Here is a 16970-nt window from a genome sequence, read left to right on the forward strand (position 1 = left end):
GTTATAGGGTAAGGGTGAATAATTTGGGACTTTATTCCCTGGCACATAGGAGAATGAGGGGAGATTTGATAGAGTCCTGGATTGAGATGGTGAATGGGAGTCTGTCTGAATCTGGATTGAGATGGTGAAGGGGGAGTCTGTCTGAATCTGGATTGAGATGGCGAAGGGGGAGTCTGTCTGAATCTGGATTGAGATGGTGAAGGGGGAGTCTGTCTGAATCTGGATTGAGATGGCGAAGGGGGAGTCTGTCTGAATCTGGATTGAGATGGTGAAGGGGGAGTCTGTCTGAATCTGGATTGAGATGGTGAAGGGGGAGTCTGTCTGAATCTGGATTGAGATGGCGAAGGGGGAGTCTGTCTGAATCTGGATTGAGATGGTGAGGGGAGTGTCTATCTGTCCCTGGATTTCACATGCTAGGACACCAGATTAGCTAACTCACGGGGTTATGAGATTGCCAATGACTCTCACCTGGCCTCCTCGCCTGTTGAACCCCTGTACCGGGGTGTGGCCACTGTCGCACGCAAACAGCTACTTGGAACCAAAGGTGAGATCTATCCAGTGGAGACCAAAGGTGAGTGAGCTGCCTCAGAATGGACATGACAAGCTCCTTCACCAGAGGTGCTACCCCTCCCCTGGCATCCCATACACCCCAAGGACAAGTGCTAACCCATTATTATACTGTTTCTGAGGTCTGTATCTCAGTAAATATGACAATAATTCTTACCTTCCTAAGATATTGTGTGTTATGTGTACTACTGTGCTTTACACTCTGGTGTGTTGGCACGTGGCCAAGTGGTTAAGGCATTCGTCTAGTGATCTGAGTGTCGCTAGTTCGAGCCTCGGCTGAGGCTCCTTGAGCAAGGCACTTAACCGCACATTGCTCTGCGACAACACCGGTGCCGAGCTGTATGGGTCCTAATGCCCTTCCCTTGGTGGCGTGGAGAGGGGAGACTTGCAGCTTGGGCAGCTGCCGGTCTTCCATAAAAAACTTGAGTGGAAGCCTGCGTGGAAGGAGGAAGGATGTCGAACTGCTAAACCATGGCCTCCTCTCTGAGGACTTTGTGGTCACGGCCTATCCAGGCCATGCCCTCTCCTAATTACTAGCATCAGGGAGGAGCTACAGAAGCCTGAAGAAACACACTCAATGTCTTAGTAACAGCTTCTCCCCCTCTGCCATCACGTTTCTGAAAGGTCCATGAGTCCACGAACACTACCTCACTATTATGCTCCCTTCTCCCACTCTATTTTTGAATATATTTCTTATTGTAACTTATAACATTTTGCACCGTACTGCTGTCACAGAAGAGGAAACTTCGTGACGTGCGTCAGTGACAACAGACCTGATCCTGATTCTGAACTCTGAGGTTCGTAACCTCAGTGTAAGCTCTGTACCCAGTGCAGCAAAACTCCGATGATCTGCTGTCCAGCTCTTCAGAAATTCTGATATTTCAGTATCTGTTTGATGTGTGCACACTCACCAAGACCCTGGTTACCCCAATCCCTGCCCCTCATGAGCTCTGCTCTCCCCTCAAACTTACCGGAGCCTCGATTCCCACACTCCCTTCGCTGAAACATTATTATTCTACTGTGTCGTTTCTTATTTCTCAAATCTGTGTTGCACATGCAGAACCCTGCTGGTTTGACACCATGAGCGAGGGTTAAGTTATTGCGTCAAGTACTAGCCTCAGATTAGCGCTGTAGTAGTCTTCCAGTCGCCAAGTTACGAGGCATCGCAGCGGAGTCTGAGCACGCAGAATCAAAATCAGAAGATGCTCTGATCAGAAAATGACAAACGCGACCCAGCAGTAGCACACACAAAACTCAGCAGGTCAGTCAGCATCTGTGGAGGAGAATAAACAGTTGATGGTTCGGACATGATAAGACCATAAGGCTATAAGACGTAGGAAGAGAATTAGGCCATTTGGCCCATCGAGTCTGCTCCACTATTTCATCATGACTGATTCAATTTTCCTTTCTGCCCCAATCTCCCGCCTTCTCCCCGTATCCCTTCATGCCCTGAACAATCAAGAACCTATCAACCTCTGCCTTAAACATATTTATAGACTTGACCTCCACAGCTGCCTGTGGCCAAGAATTCCACAGATTCACCACCCTCTGGCTAAAGAAATTCCTCCTCACCTCCATTCTAAAAGGATGTCCCTCTATTCTGAGGCTGTGTCCTCTGGTCTTAGACTCCCCCCGTCACAGGAAACATCTTCTTTACATCCACTCTATCAAGGCCTTTCACCATTTGATAGGTCACCCCTCATTCTTCTGAATTCCAGTGAATACAGGCCCAGAGTCATAAAGTGTTTTCATATGACAAGCCATTCAATCCTGGAATTATTTTTGTGAATCCCCTTTGAAATCTCTGCGGTTTCAGCACATCCTTTCTAAGATAAGGCAGATTTTTCTGACTAGCTGCCGGTGACTAGTGCTCACAATACTCCAAGTGAGGCCCCACCAGTGCTTTATAAAGTTTCAGCATTACATCCTTGCTTTTATATTCTAGTCCTCTTGAAGTGGATGTTAACATCACATTTGCCTTCCTCACCACAGACTCAACCTGCAAATTAACCTCTAGGAAATCCTGCACGAGGACTCCCAAGACTCTTTGCACCTCAGTTTTTTGTATTTTCTCTCCATTTAGAAAATAGTCACCCTTTCACTTCTCCTACCAAAGTGCATGACCCAATTTCCCTCGGGATCAATAAAGTATGTCTCTCTGTCTGTCTGTATGACCATACACTTCCCAGCACTATATTCCATCTGCCATTTCTTTGCCCATTCTCCTAATATCTCTAAATCCATCAATAGCTTCTCTATTTCCTCAAAACTACCACCTATCTTTGTATCATCTGTAAACTTTTCAACAAAACCATCAATTCCATCATCCAAATTATTGACATATAACGTAAAATGAATTGGTCCCAACACAGACCATGTGGAACACCACTAGTCACCAGCAGCCAGTCAGAAAAGTCTCCCTTTATTCCTGCTCTTTGCCTCCTGCCAATCAGCCAGAGCTTTATCCGTACTAGAATCTTCCCATTGGCTCATAGCTTTTTAAGTAGCCTCATGTGTGGGACCTTGTCAAAGGCCTTCTGAAAATTCAAGTACACAACATCCACCTATTCTCCTTTGCCTATCCTGCTTGTTAGTTTTTTCAAACATTCTGACAGATTTGTCAGGCAAGATTTTCCCTTGAGGAACCATGCTGATTATAGCCTATTTTATCTTGTGTGAGACCTCATCCTTCATAATCAACTCCAACATCTTCCCGACCACTGAGGTCAGACTAACTGGCCTATAATTTCCTTTTTTCTGCCTCTCTCCCTTCTTGAAGAGTGGAGTGACATTTGCAACTTTCCAGTCTTTTGATAACATTCCGGAATCTAGTGATTCTTGAAAGATCATTACTAATGCCACCACAATCTCTTCAGCCACCTCTTTCAGAACTATAGGGTGTACACCATCTGGTCCAGGTGACTTATTCACCTTCAGACCTTTCAGTTTCCTAATCTCCTTCTCTCTAGTCATGGTAACTTCACACACGTCATGCCCCCTGACACCTGGAATTTCCACCGTACTGCTAGAGTATTCCACAGTGAAAACTGATGCCAAATATTTATTCAGTTCATCTGCCATTTTGTTGTCCCCTATTACTACCTCTCCAGCATCGTTTTCCAGAGGTCTGATATCCACTCCTGTCTCTCTTTTACATTTTATGTATCTGAAGAAGCTTTTGATATCCGCTTTAATATTATTGGCTAGCTTACTTTCATATTCCATCTTTACCTTCTTAATGACTTTTTTAGTTGTCTTCTGTTGGTATTTGAAAGCTTCTCAATCCTTCCCACTATTGTTTGCTGTATTACAGTATAAGCCCTTCTTTGACTTTTATGTAGGCTTGGACTTCTCTTTATAGCCACAGTTGTGTCATCTTTCCTTTAAAATACTTCTTCCCTTTTGGGATGTATATATCCTGTGATTTCCAAATTGCTTCCGTAATTCCCACCATTGCTGCTCTGTTGTCGTCCCCGCCAGTGTTCTTTTCCAATCAATTTTGGCCAACTCCTCTCCCGTGCCTCTGTAATTCCCTTTTCTCCACTATAATACTGATACATCTGACTTTAGCTTCTCCTTCTCAAATATCAGGGTGAACTTGCCCCTAAAAGTATGTGATTTTCTATCTCCTGTTGTAATTTGTAGACCACATCCTTACTACTGTTTGGGGGTCTCTATACATCTCCCATCAGGGTCTTTTTACCCTTGCAGTTCCTTAGCTCTATTCACAATGATTCAACATCTTCTAACCCTATGTCATCTCTTTCTAAATATTTAATTTCTTTCTTTTCCAACAGGGGAAGGCCAGTCCCTTAGCTTTTCTGCCTGTCCTTTCGATATAATGTGTATCCTTGGACATTAAGCTCCCAGCGATAATCTTTCAGCTATGATTCAGTGATGCCTACAACACCATACCTGCCAAACTGTAACTGTGCTGCAAGTTCACCTACTTTATTCCGTATACTGTGCAGATTCAGATACAACACCTTCAGTCCTGCATTCACCCTTTTCGATTTTGCCCGCCTTTTACATTGCAACTCATCCTGTTGACTGAAATTTTGCCCCATCAGCAGCCTCTCTTCACCACACGTTGCCTCTGTCTGTAAACCAGCTACCTCATCTTCAGCTCTATCACCCACCTTTCCTACGATACTTCTTACATTGAAATATACGCAGCTCAGGACACTAGTCGCACCTTTTGATTCCCAGCTTTGTCTGAGGTCTTACCAACATCTGCCTCCACAATCTCTCCACTAACTGTTCTGGCACACTACTTCCCATCCCCCTGTAACTCTAGTTTAAATCCCACCGTATAAGTCCTACCTTCCCTGGAAGAGAGACAATTATCCAAAAATCTTATGCCCTTCCTCCTACACCAACTCCTTAGCCACGTATTAAACTGTATAATCTTCCCAGTTCCGGCCTTACTAGCACGTGGCACAGGTAGCAATCCTGAGATCACAACCCTGGAGGTCCTGCCCTTTAACTTAGCACCTGATTCCCTGAACTCCCACTTCAGAACCTTGTCACTCATCCTACCCATGTCATTGGAACCTACACAGACCACAACTTCCGGCTGTTCACCCTCCCACTAAGAATACTGAGGATCTGATCCGTGATATCCCAAAACCTGGCACCCAGGAGGTAAATACCATCTGGGAATCTCATTCTTGCCCATAGAGCCTCCTGTCCGTTCCCCTAACTAACGAATCTCCTGTCACCACAGCGTGCCTCTTCATCCCCCTTCCCATAAGAGTCACAGAGGCAGACTCACTGCCAGAAACCCAGTCACTGTGACCCTCCTTTGTTACGTTATCCAAAGTGATATACCTTTTGTTGAGGGGAAGGCCACAGGGTACTCTGTACTGGCTCCTTAACCCCTTTCCCCTTCCCGACCGTCACCCAGTCTCCTGTGTCCTGCACCTTGGGTGTAATTAACTCTCTATATGTCCTGTCTATCACCCCCTCAGCCTTCCGGATGATCCGGAGTTCATCCAGTTCCAGCTCCAACTCCTTAATGTGGATTGTTAGAAGCTGCAGCCGGATGCACTTCTCGTAGATTTAGTCATCAGGGACACTGGAGGTCTCCCTGCCTTCCCACATTCCGCAAGAGGAGCATTTCACTATCCTGTCTGTCATCCCTACTCTCCCTAGCTGAGAAGATATAAAGAAAATGAAAAAAAACTTGAGCTTTTCTTTCCTTTGCTTTCTCTGAGTGAAGCCTCTACTGAATCCTTGAAGAGCTGAAGCCTCAAGATCACCACTCTGACTCTGTCCACTCAGATGACTGCCACTGTGCTTGCCCCTGCCTTCCTTTAAGATCACAACACAGTTAATACTGTTTATACTCTGCAAACACCGCTTGACCTGCTAAGTGTTTCTATTTCCATTGAGTGGCTGGAATTTATCCTTAAACGGGCAAATAACAGTCACTGAATTAAAGTTTGTTCCATGTCGATTTTGCAAATGGGCCCTTTAATATCAATAGTATGTGTGCATATTCGATGATTGGAGGCCAATTTGTAACAATACCTCCCCCTTAAATCTTGTTTACTATCTTTGAAATCTTCTGTGGTGATTCCTTGTAAATGGGAGCAGCATGTATTGGATACCTTGTTTATCAACTTTCCTACAACACTGTGTGCACTCGACGTTTATCAGAATTTTCCTTCCCAGTGTCCAGTAAAACTACGGTAATCCAACATCCTCAGGACTTTGGGATGTAGCACCCGCGGATTTTCTGTAATAAGATCATTAGACATAGGTATAGAATTGGGCCATTCGGCCCATTGAGTCTGCTCTGCTATTCCATCATGGCTGATTTATTTTCCCTCTCTACCCCATTCTCCTGATTTTTCCCTGCAACCTTTGACACCCTTACTAATCAAGAAGTTGTCAGCCGCTGCTTGCGGTGAACATTTGGTCCAGGATGACAGACAAGAAGAGCTCGTTTATCATTTCCATAACGCGACAAGCACAATAACAGACAGAGATCCGTCGCTGGGTGAGAACTCAGTCACATACAGATGGGGAGGTGATTATCACACAGCCCGGTTACAGTCAGGGTGGCCCACAATCACACAAGGCCTGCCTCACCACTCCGAAAGCAAAGATCGCTCTGCGGCACGCACAGTGCTAGTCGGACCAGTCTCACGGGCTCCTCCTCGTCAGTTTCCTCCTCTGCCTTGAAGACACAAGCCCAGGCCCAGGACATGTGAGGCGATGCTGGAACGTCCTGGGGGGGGGGGGGTCTCTGCCAGGACCGTGGCTGGCGATGATGTTAATACCAGCTGAATGTGCTGCTGAAGGCTCTCCGGCATCAGTGCCTTTATTAAGGGGATGTGGGAGGGAACTGGGGGGGTAGCCATGACCAGCACAGTGGTGGAGATCTGCCACAAATACCCCAGGCTTTCTCCCACACGGCGCCACCTGCTGCCCAGATCTTTCACCCCTCGAAACACCGCTCAGGTGCCGCTACGCGGGCCCTGTAGTCACGTTGTTCAGCCAGTGTTAGGTCGAGGAGGGCCCACAGGACATACCCCTCCAACACCAGGGCATGGTGCACCACCATCTCACTGGGGCTCCACGCAGGAAGCTTGACTTGCGCCAGGTAAGGCTGCGGGTGCCCAGCACATGGAGAGCTTCAGGGTGGGTCTTGTGGTGTTAATCGCCAGGGCTTGTGTATCCTCCAGCAGCGTTGCTGGTACCTGCCACGTTGCCTGTCCCCCCGTGACTGCGGTGTCTCGGGTTTCCTGGCGTGGGCCGTGTACCCTGGGATGGGGAGCCTGGGTAACTCACCCCATCGGGGTTCCCTGTGAAGGCACGACGCTCAGTTCCCAGCTTCTTCCTCCAAGTCAGTGTCCCGTCTTCGGGAACCCAGACCCGGGGTGAGGAGGGAGGCACACCACTCCATCCCTCGACTTATTCCCCAGGTCCTCAGGCGCTCCATCGGACGTCGTAGTTCTTCAACTCTGCCGTCAATTTCTAATCCCGCTCCAGACACCCGCGTGGTGAGCATTCGGTACATGGGCACAGACAAGAAGAGTTTGTTTATCTGAAATCCCGTTTTCACTTCTTTTATTAAACAAAATATACTTTATTCAAAAATAAAATTATATACAATAAACCATTCAATGACTTTCAATCCTTTACAACTGTTTCCGTTGCTGTCTTTACATTTTCACACTTTTCGCCACCCACGTGGCACTCTGTTATTCCATATTTACATACACTTGTTCAGGGGTATACACCCCCTCCAACCCCTCAACTCCCACGGGAGAAGAACCCTAGACTGTGGTCCTTCCCCACCGGGCCCTTGCAGTGGCTGCACCGAGTTTGAGTGCGTCCCTCAGCACGTACTCCTGCAGCTGAGAATGTGCCAGTCGGCAGCATTCCCCCACGGACATCTCCGTGTGCTGGTAGACCATCAAGTTTTAAAATCCCGTTTTTATTGCGACATGCTCAATATCAGACAGGGCGCCATCACTCAGTGAAAAACCCAGTCACGTATAGACAGGGGAGGTGATTATCACACACCCCGGTTACAGTCAGGGTGGCCCACAATCGCACACACAAACAACTGTGTAATCTGAGCAAAAATAAATGAACTGAAACGTCTCACCATGATTCTACGGAGCACGCACACCACAGACACTTTTTAAAACAAGAACAATAAGCAGCGACAGGAATGCTGGGGCGAGGTGTTGACCACGCCCCTGGAGCACCACAATATATACCAGTGACCTGGCCTCCACAGCCATCCATAGCAATGAATTCCACAGATTCACTGCCCTCTGGCTAAGAAAAGTCCTTTCTTACATGTTTTTTCTATTAATAATTAGCCCAATATATTTTAATTCAGTTTTTTTTAAAGATGTTACACAACAATATAATTTTTCCACTGAACTTAGTGTGCTTAAAGGAAATGCTGAGAAAAACTTAAAGGGGCCACGTAATATGGAGCCCACGTGAGTTTAAAGGGAGTCAGAAAACAGGGTTGAGGTAAGTTTTAAGGGACCACGGGAAATGGGGCCCATGTCAATTTAAAGAGAGCACGGAAAACTGGGCTGAGGGAGGTTTAAAGGGGGAACAAAATGAGACCCACTTGTGTGGGAGCATGGGGAACAGGGTCCTGGAGAGTTTAAAGAGAGCACAGGAAATGAGGAAACAGGGCCTTGGAGAGTTCCACAGACATCTTGGGAAGGTGCCCCCCAGTAAGCATAAAGGGTGGGTTGGATTGAGGGAACATTAGGGGGCATTGGAAACAGAGCCAGCATATTTAGGAGGAACCCAGGATACAGGACCAGACAATGTTTAAAAAGATTGAGAGAAACGGGGAACACCAGAATGTGAAGAGAATGGGGATCACAACCTAGTGAACCAGACGTTGGACTCCATTAATTAAATACTCCATTAGAACCGGAACCAGAATCTGTTTACTACCACTGACACGTGTCGTGAAATGTGTTGTTTTGTGGCAGCAGTACAGTGTAATACATAAAAAATTATTCAGAGCCATAGAGCACTACAGTACTGAAACACGACCTCAGCCTATCCAGTCACCCTGGTATTGCTCTCTTCCTACTGCTGTCATCAGGAGGAAGGTACAGGCCTCAGGACTCACACCACCAGGTTCAGGAACAGTTATTACCCCTCAACCATCAGGCACTTGACCCAGAGGGTATAAGTTGACTCAACTTCCCTCACCCCATCACTGAACTGCTCCCATAAACTATGGCCTCACATTCAAGGTCTTCATGTCGTGTTCTCAATATTTATTGCTTTTTACTTATTATTGTCATTTCCTTTTTTTTGTATTTGCACAGTTTGTTGTCTTTTACACGCTGGTTGAACGCCCGGTTGGTGTGGTCTTTCATTGATTCTATTATGGTTATTATTCTATAGTGGATTTAATGAGTATGCCCACAAAAATGTATCTCAGTTGTGTGTATATATATATATATATATACACACACACTTTAATAATGGATTTACTTCGAACTTTGAACTTTTGAACTTAATCCGTGCTAACCTGTTTTTCTGCCTAGTTCCATTGACCAACACCTGGATCATTGCCCTCCATACCCCTCTCATCCATGTACTTAACCAAACTTCTCTTAAGTGTTACACTTGAACCCTCATCCACACTCACACCACCCTCCGAGTGAAGAAGTTCCCCCTCAGGTTCCCCTTGTGTATTCACTTTTCACCCTAAACCTATCACCTCTAGTTCTAGTCCCACCCAACCTGAGGAGGCAAAGCCTGCTTGCATTTGCCCTATCTATACCCCTCATCATTCTGTCCCCCTCAATAAGGTCTCCCCTCATTCTCCTGTGCACCTGGGATAAAGTCCATGCCTACTCAACCTTTCCCAATAACTCAGGTCCTCAAGTCCCAACAGCATCTTTATAAATTTTCCCTGTACTCTTTTTGATACCATTCCTGTAGACAGGTGAACAGAACTTTGCACAACATTACAAATTAAGCCTCACCAATGTCTTAAACAACTTCAAAACAACATCCCAACTCCTGTACTCAGTGCACTGATTTATGAAGAGCAATGTGCCAAAAGCTCTCTTTACAACCCTATTCACCTGCTGTAAGTTACAATAATTAAATAGCGGCAGAGGAATAGTGAGATTATCGGCGGTTTACTGTATATGTTTCATAATTCAGTTCAAAGTACAAAGAAAATTTATTATTGAAGACATACGATATATGTCACCATATACCACTCTGAGATTCTACCACCCCTGGCCTCCACCATGATCCCTGGCAGTGTGTTCCACACGCTCACCACTCTCCGTGTCAAAATACCTACTACCTCGAATATTCCCCCTCCCAACTACACTTTCCTCCAATTATACCTTCTGGTATTGGCAGTGCAGATACTTTGAACAGAGATTAATGAATTAGTAGCAATAATTATGGACTTTTTTAAGGGAAAAAATGAAACCTGTTGCTTATTTAGATGTATTCATTGTTTTAATATTAATAAAACTTTAAGAGAGATGGTTTACAATAAATTAAGCATTTTAGAAAATCTGTTCAAAAGTTATTAATATTAATCTTTTTATTCTTACTTCTAATAGTTGTATATTTGTAATGCTACTGTGGCACTGTAATTTCCTTCGGGATCAATAAAGCATCTATCTGTCTATCTATATAAAAAAAAGGTTGAAAAATAACATCATTTCTAAATAGTATTTCTATTGCGTCTGGGTAGTCTCCAACCTGATGGCATGAATATTGATTTCTCTTTCGGTAAAACATTTTTTCCTCCCCTTTCCCTCCTCTTCGATTCCCCACTCAGGCCTCTTACCTACCTATCACCTCCCCCTGGATCTGCTCCTCCCTCCCCTTCTCCTGTGGTCCACTCAACTCTCCTATCAGATTCCTTTTCCTCCAGCCCTTGACCTTTCCCTCCCACCTGGCTTCACCTGTCACATTCAAACTATCGTCTTTCCCTTCCCCACACCTTTTTATTCTGGCATCTTCTCCCTTCCTTTCCAGTCCTGAAGAGACGTCTCAGCCCGAAGTGTCAACTGTTCGTTCATTTCCATAGACGCTACCTGGCCTGCTGAGTTCTTCCAGCATTTTGTGTGAGTTGTTTTGGATTTCCAGCATCTTCAGTCTTTCTGGTGGTCAGTATTGTTATTGTAAGCTTGTACTGATGTGTACACTGGGTCTGTGAGGATTTCAAAACAAATCACATGGTCGCACAACCGTCTCGCTGACGGGAGGCATTCCCAGTGAAAACGTCTCACTGCTCTCACAGTTGTTGAAAAGCATTCACTGCTTCACTTGGCAATAAACGTAATCATTGTGTATCTTTTATTGTGGGTGGGGTTTAAAGAATCGAGGGCAGCAGTACAAGCTGTGTGCCAACAAAACTTTTCCGTGCGTCATCTCGGGCACGTGTGCCATGGGTTGACCATCAGTGAACTGTTTGATCAGGCTTCAGACAGGCAACGTTATAGAGAGTGGCACGCTATCTGCTGAGGGAACTCAGCAGGTCAGGCAGCATCTGCGGAGGGAAATAGACAGTCAGTGAAGACCCCTCACCTGGCCTGTTGAATTGGTTTATTACCGTCACAGGTACTGCATACAGATCAGATCATTACACAGTGCATTGAGACAGAACAAGGTAAATCAGCCACAGGTGCAGAATAAAGTGTAACAGCCACAGAGAAACGGCAGTGCAAAGCAGCCAGTAAGGCACAAGATCATAACTAGGTAGACTGTGAGGTCAAGAGCCTGACATATTGTATGAGGGAACTGTTCTGTGTTGTCGCTTCAAAGCATTAAACTAATTCAAAGGAAGCCACAGGAGTCCGAAACGTGGGTCGAACTTCGTGTCTACTTTAAGCGAGGCGTGCACGTATCACCTGGTAGCGTAACGACGTATGCAATTAATGTATAACCAGTAATTAATTAGTTAAATGAACAAGAGTACTTAATCAAACAATGTATATACCCGATCCTGATGGAAGGTCTCGGCCTGAAACGTCGACTATATTCCTTTCCATAGATGCTGCCTGGCCTGCTGAGCTCCCCCAGCATTTTGTGTGTGTTGCTCTGGATTTCCAGCATCTGCAGATTTTCTTTTGCATTATATATATATTTATACAAGATTACTCAAGTATTACTGAAGTATTAAACACACAACAGGAGCTATTTAATAGTTATATGACAGTGGGGTAGAAGCTGTCCTTGAGCCTGGTGGTCCGTGCTTTGTGATGGAGGAGGGGCAGATGTTCAGGGAGGGAGGGGCCTTTGGCTGTTTTACTGAAGCAGTGTGACATGTGCGCAGAGTCCACGGAAGGGAGTGTGGCTTCTGTGACGTGCTCAGCTGTGCCCACAATTCCTTGCACTTTTCCTTTGGTCGCCTGTTGCCGTACCAAGCTGCTATGAATCCTGACTGAATGTTTTCTATGGTGCTTCAATAAAAACCGGTAAGGGGCGACAGGAACACGCCGAGTTCTTCCAGCAGTTGTCCGTTGCTCTGGATTGCAGCATCCCTCCGCCGTCCCTTGTGTATGCAAGGTACCTGGGCAGGTGAGGCATGGCGGTGTACGCTCGGTTCCACTTGCAAACCTGTTCCAGGAATGTCTGTCTTCTGGGGGCCTTTTTGGGCAGTGACAGGAAAAACAAGGCTAACAGGAAAGACGGTGATCTCGTGATGTTGAGGCTGTCCGTCTTACACCCGGTCACGAGAAACCCCAGACCCCATTCTGCCAAGGCTACGGCCCTGGTGCTGGTAAACTGATTAGTACAGATGGGTACGGTATAGCATGGATTTGGTGGGCAGAAGGGCCTGCTCCTGTGTGCTGCAGGACTCTATCACTCTACAACTACTGGACACACAAGATGCTGGAGGAACTCCGCAGATCAGGCAGCAGCTATGGAGAGGAATAAGCAGTCGATGTTTTGGGCCGAGGCCCTCCGTCAGGACTGGAGAGGAAGGGGGAAGGTGGGGGAGGGGAAGGCGTACAGGCCCATAGGTGGTAGGTCAAAGGAAAGTGGGTGGGTGGCGGAGGGGGTGATAAAGTGATAAGCTGGGAGGGGATAGGTGGAAGAGCTAAAGGGCTGAAGAAGAAGAAATGAGATAGGAGAAGAGGGTAGGAAAGGAGAAGGGGAGATGATGAGCTGCTGAGCAGAAGAGAATGAGTGGGAGGGGAGCCGGAATGGGGAATGGGAAAGGAGAGATGGGAAAAACTACTGAATGCTGCAAAAATGGATGTTCATACTGTCAGGTTTGAGGGTTGCTCCTCATACCTGAGAGTGGCCTCTTCGTGGCAGTAGTGGAGACCTTGGACGCACATGATTCTTCATACGTCTCTTGTTGATGGCTAAAAATGTACACTTCTCCTTCCCCATCTCACAACCCTTGTGACACAATGATCATTTGATCAATATTCTGGCTTCTGCCCCCTTTCCTTTCCAGACCTGATGAAAGGCCTAAAATGTCAACTGTTCATTCCCCTCCATAGATGCTGCCTGACCTGCTGAACTCCTCCAGCTTTTTCAAAGTACATTTATTATCAAACAACGTTTGCAGGATACAATCCTGAGTTCCTTCCTCCACACAGACAGCCGCAAAGCAAAGAAAAACAGAGAGCCCCCCCCCATGCACAACAAACAAATCGTGCAAATGGCAACAAGAGAGAACAAGCGAAAGGACAGAATATAAAAACACAAGAACACGTGTTGCTGCATGCAATGTCTTTTTTTTAATATCTTTCATCCCTCGGCTATTGTTTCTGAAATATAGACTATTGACGTAGAAGGCACTGCTTCGATTGCAATTAAAGATTGCATGCTGCAGAAAGATATTTTATGAATGTTTTACTGCCCCTTTAAGACAGAAGCGTTGTACAATTTGATCACGTTACTCGATACAGATATCTACCTCTAGCTTCGCATAACACTAAAGAGTAATAAGGCTCAATAGTTATGCCTAACAGGAAATTAATATTTATGGGCAATGAGAAAATGGTGTATGCAGTGAGCCCATTGGAGATATACATCCTAATCAAATGTGATTGGACTATGGGGTAAAATTCCAGGCACCCCTGGGGCTTTGCCTCCCAGTTAGCCCGTGTTATTGTGCTATTAGCTTAAGTACATTGCACACAGTAAGTCTGTTAACAAGATAGCCTCCAACAATGTACGGTTCTGATGTTGTGCATTTGTTACTGTTTAAAATAATTCAACAGTGACTGAGAACAGGAGACAGTGTTAGACCGACTCTGCACCGATCATGATCTTCAAATGCCACAGCCAATGAAGCTTCAGTGGTGAAGAATAAACAAAATATGCCAGAAAAACTCGGCAAGTCAGTCAGCGTCTGTGGTGACAGAAATAATGTGTCATATCGATAACCTCAACAGAAATGCCTAATTAGCACAGAGCACAGAACAGTACAGCCCAGTACCAGCCCTTCGGCCACTGGTTGTGCCAACCTGTATAAACTTACAGACACACACACACACAGACGCCAGGGAACACTGCTTCCTTCAGCTGTATGGTTGAATGATAATTAAAGTTGAATTTTATCTTTTGATTTGATGAAATCAATCTAACCACTCCCTCCTACACAGCCCGTTATCCTACACACCCATGTGCCTATCTAAGGCACTCTTATATTTGCCTGATATATCAGCCTCCACCACACCCCTGGCAGCACATTCCACACATTCACTACTCTCTGTGTAAAAACACCTACCTCTGACATTCCCCCACCCCCCCCCCCCATGCTTTGCTTCATCACCATAAAATTATGCCCTCTCGTATTAGCCATTCCCATCCTGGCAATCCATTCGATCTATGCATCTTCTCATCTTGTACAGCGCTATCAAATCACCTCCCATACTCCGTTGCTGCAAAGAGGAAAGGCCCAGCTCACTCAGCCTCTCTTCAGAAGACATACTCTCTAATCCAGACAGCATCCTGGTAAATCTCCTCTTCACCCTTTCTAAAGCTTCCACATCCTTCCTGTAGTGAGGTGACCAGAACTGGACACAGTGGTGAATTAGAGCATCAAGCATTACAGCACAGGATGGGCTCTTCAGCCCAGGATATTTTGCCGACCTTTTAACCTACTCCAAGGTCAATCCCTTGCTCATGACCCTCCACTTTTCCAACATCCATGTGCTGATCTAAATGCCCCTAATGTATCTGCCTCTACCACCACCCCCAGCAGGGTGTTCCACACACCCACCATTGCCCGTGTAAAAAGCCTACCTCTGACTACCATCCCCCTCAACACTTTCCTCCAATTGTCTTAAAATAAAATGGATGAAATGGTTCAGTTTAATATCAGAGAATGTACACAGTATACAACCTGAAATTCCAACTCTTCACTGACACCCACCAAACAGGAAAAAAACACAAAGAGTGAGTGGCAGAAAATGTTTGAACCCCAAAGCCCCCCTCCCCCAACTAGCTCCAGCAGAAGCATCTGCCGCCCACAACCCACCCACCACATAAGCAACAGCAAAGCCCACACGGGGACCATAAGCTAGAGCCCGTCTTAAACTACCATCCATCCCAACACTTGGACACTGCAGACAAGCTCTCTGTTAGAGAGAGGGAGATATTGCTCCTACAACGACAAGCGGGAGACCAGCAGCTGGCTGTTTCAATGGTACAGATTTCCATGCCGCTTCTCCGAGCTCCCTGACTCGAGCACCAACAGACTGTCACTCACAAGCAAGAGAGAGAGAGAGTGAATGAATGAATGAATTAATTGAATTGAATTCACTTTATTTCTTACATCCTTCACATACATGAGGGGTAAGAATCTTTATGTTACATCTCCGTCTAAATGTGCAGTCATAGTAATTGATGACAATTTGTAATAAATAAAACAGTCAATGTAACATAGAAATACACTCAGATCAGCGTGAGTTAATCAGTCTAATGGCCTGGTGGAAGAAGCTGTCCCGGAGCCTGTTGGTCCTGGCTTTTGTGCTGCGGTACCGTTTCCCGGATGGTAGCAGATGGAATAGATTGCGGTAGGGTTGACTCGTGTCCCCAGTGATCCTTCGGGCCTTTCGGAGATTGCTCGAGTGCAGGGGGCTTCTGAGAGCATCGCACACCACCTGCTGTCTCGATGTTTCAATCTCCCGCAATGCTTCAGTCGGCCACATCAGCGAGGTCTTGGGTCATCCACGGGGCTGCTGCCCGAAGGCACGCGCCTTCCAGAGACAGCGAAACGCCAGCCTGCACAGCGAGTCCGAGGACGTACCCACCACTCGTGGAGAAGCATAGTTTGAGCTGCAGCTTTCAAACTCTGACAGGGCCCCAGCACCTTGAAAAGAAAGGCATGAAAAAAGGAGTAAATGTTACATGGACAAACTGGAAGAAGTCACCTGGGTCTGCAAAAACTGTGATGTCATCTTTAGCTCCTCCCTCTCTGCCTTGTATGATGCCCCCTTCTATTGGCCATTTCTACCCTGGGGGAAAAAAACTCCAGCTGTCCCTGCATCTATGCCTTTTATCATCTTGTACACCTCTGTCAAGTCACCTCTCATCCTCCTTCACTCCAGAGAGAAAAGCCAAAGCTCGCTCAACCTATCCTCTCAAGAGATGCTCTCTAATCCAGGCAGCATCCCAGCAAACCTCCTCGAAAGCCTCCACATCCTTCCTGTAATGAGGCAACCAAAGCAGAACACAACATTGAAATTTTGTTTCACTGCACCGGCAGAGCAAGCCCTTCCTTGTCTCTCTTCCTTCCCCTTGTCTGCAGCCCTGATGAAGGGTCTTCTCCTGAAACGTCAACTTGGGTCATGAACCGGATTTGATAAGGGAACCGGTCATTAGGAGCTAGTGACCATAATATGATAAGCTTTAATCTACAATTTGAGGGGGAGAAGGGAAAATCGGATGTGTCAGTATTA

This window comes from Hemitrygon akajei, chromosome 8 (genome assembly GCF_048418815.1).
Source record: "Hemitrygon akajei chromosome 8, sHemAka1.3, whole genome shotgun sequence".
In the NCBI taxonomy this organism is placed as follows: domain Eukaryota; kingdom Metazoa; phylum Chordata; class Chondrichthyes; order Myliobatiformes; family Dasyatidae; genus Hemitrygon; species Hemitrygon akajei.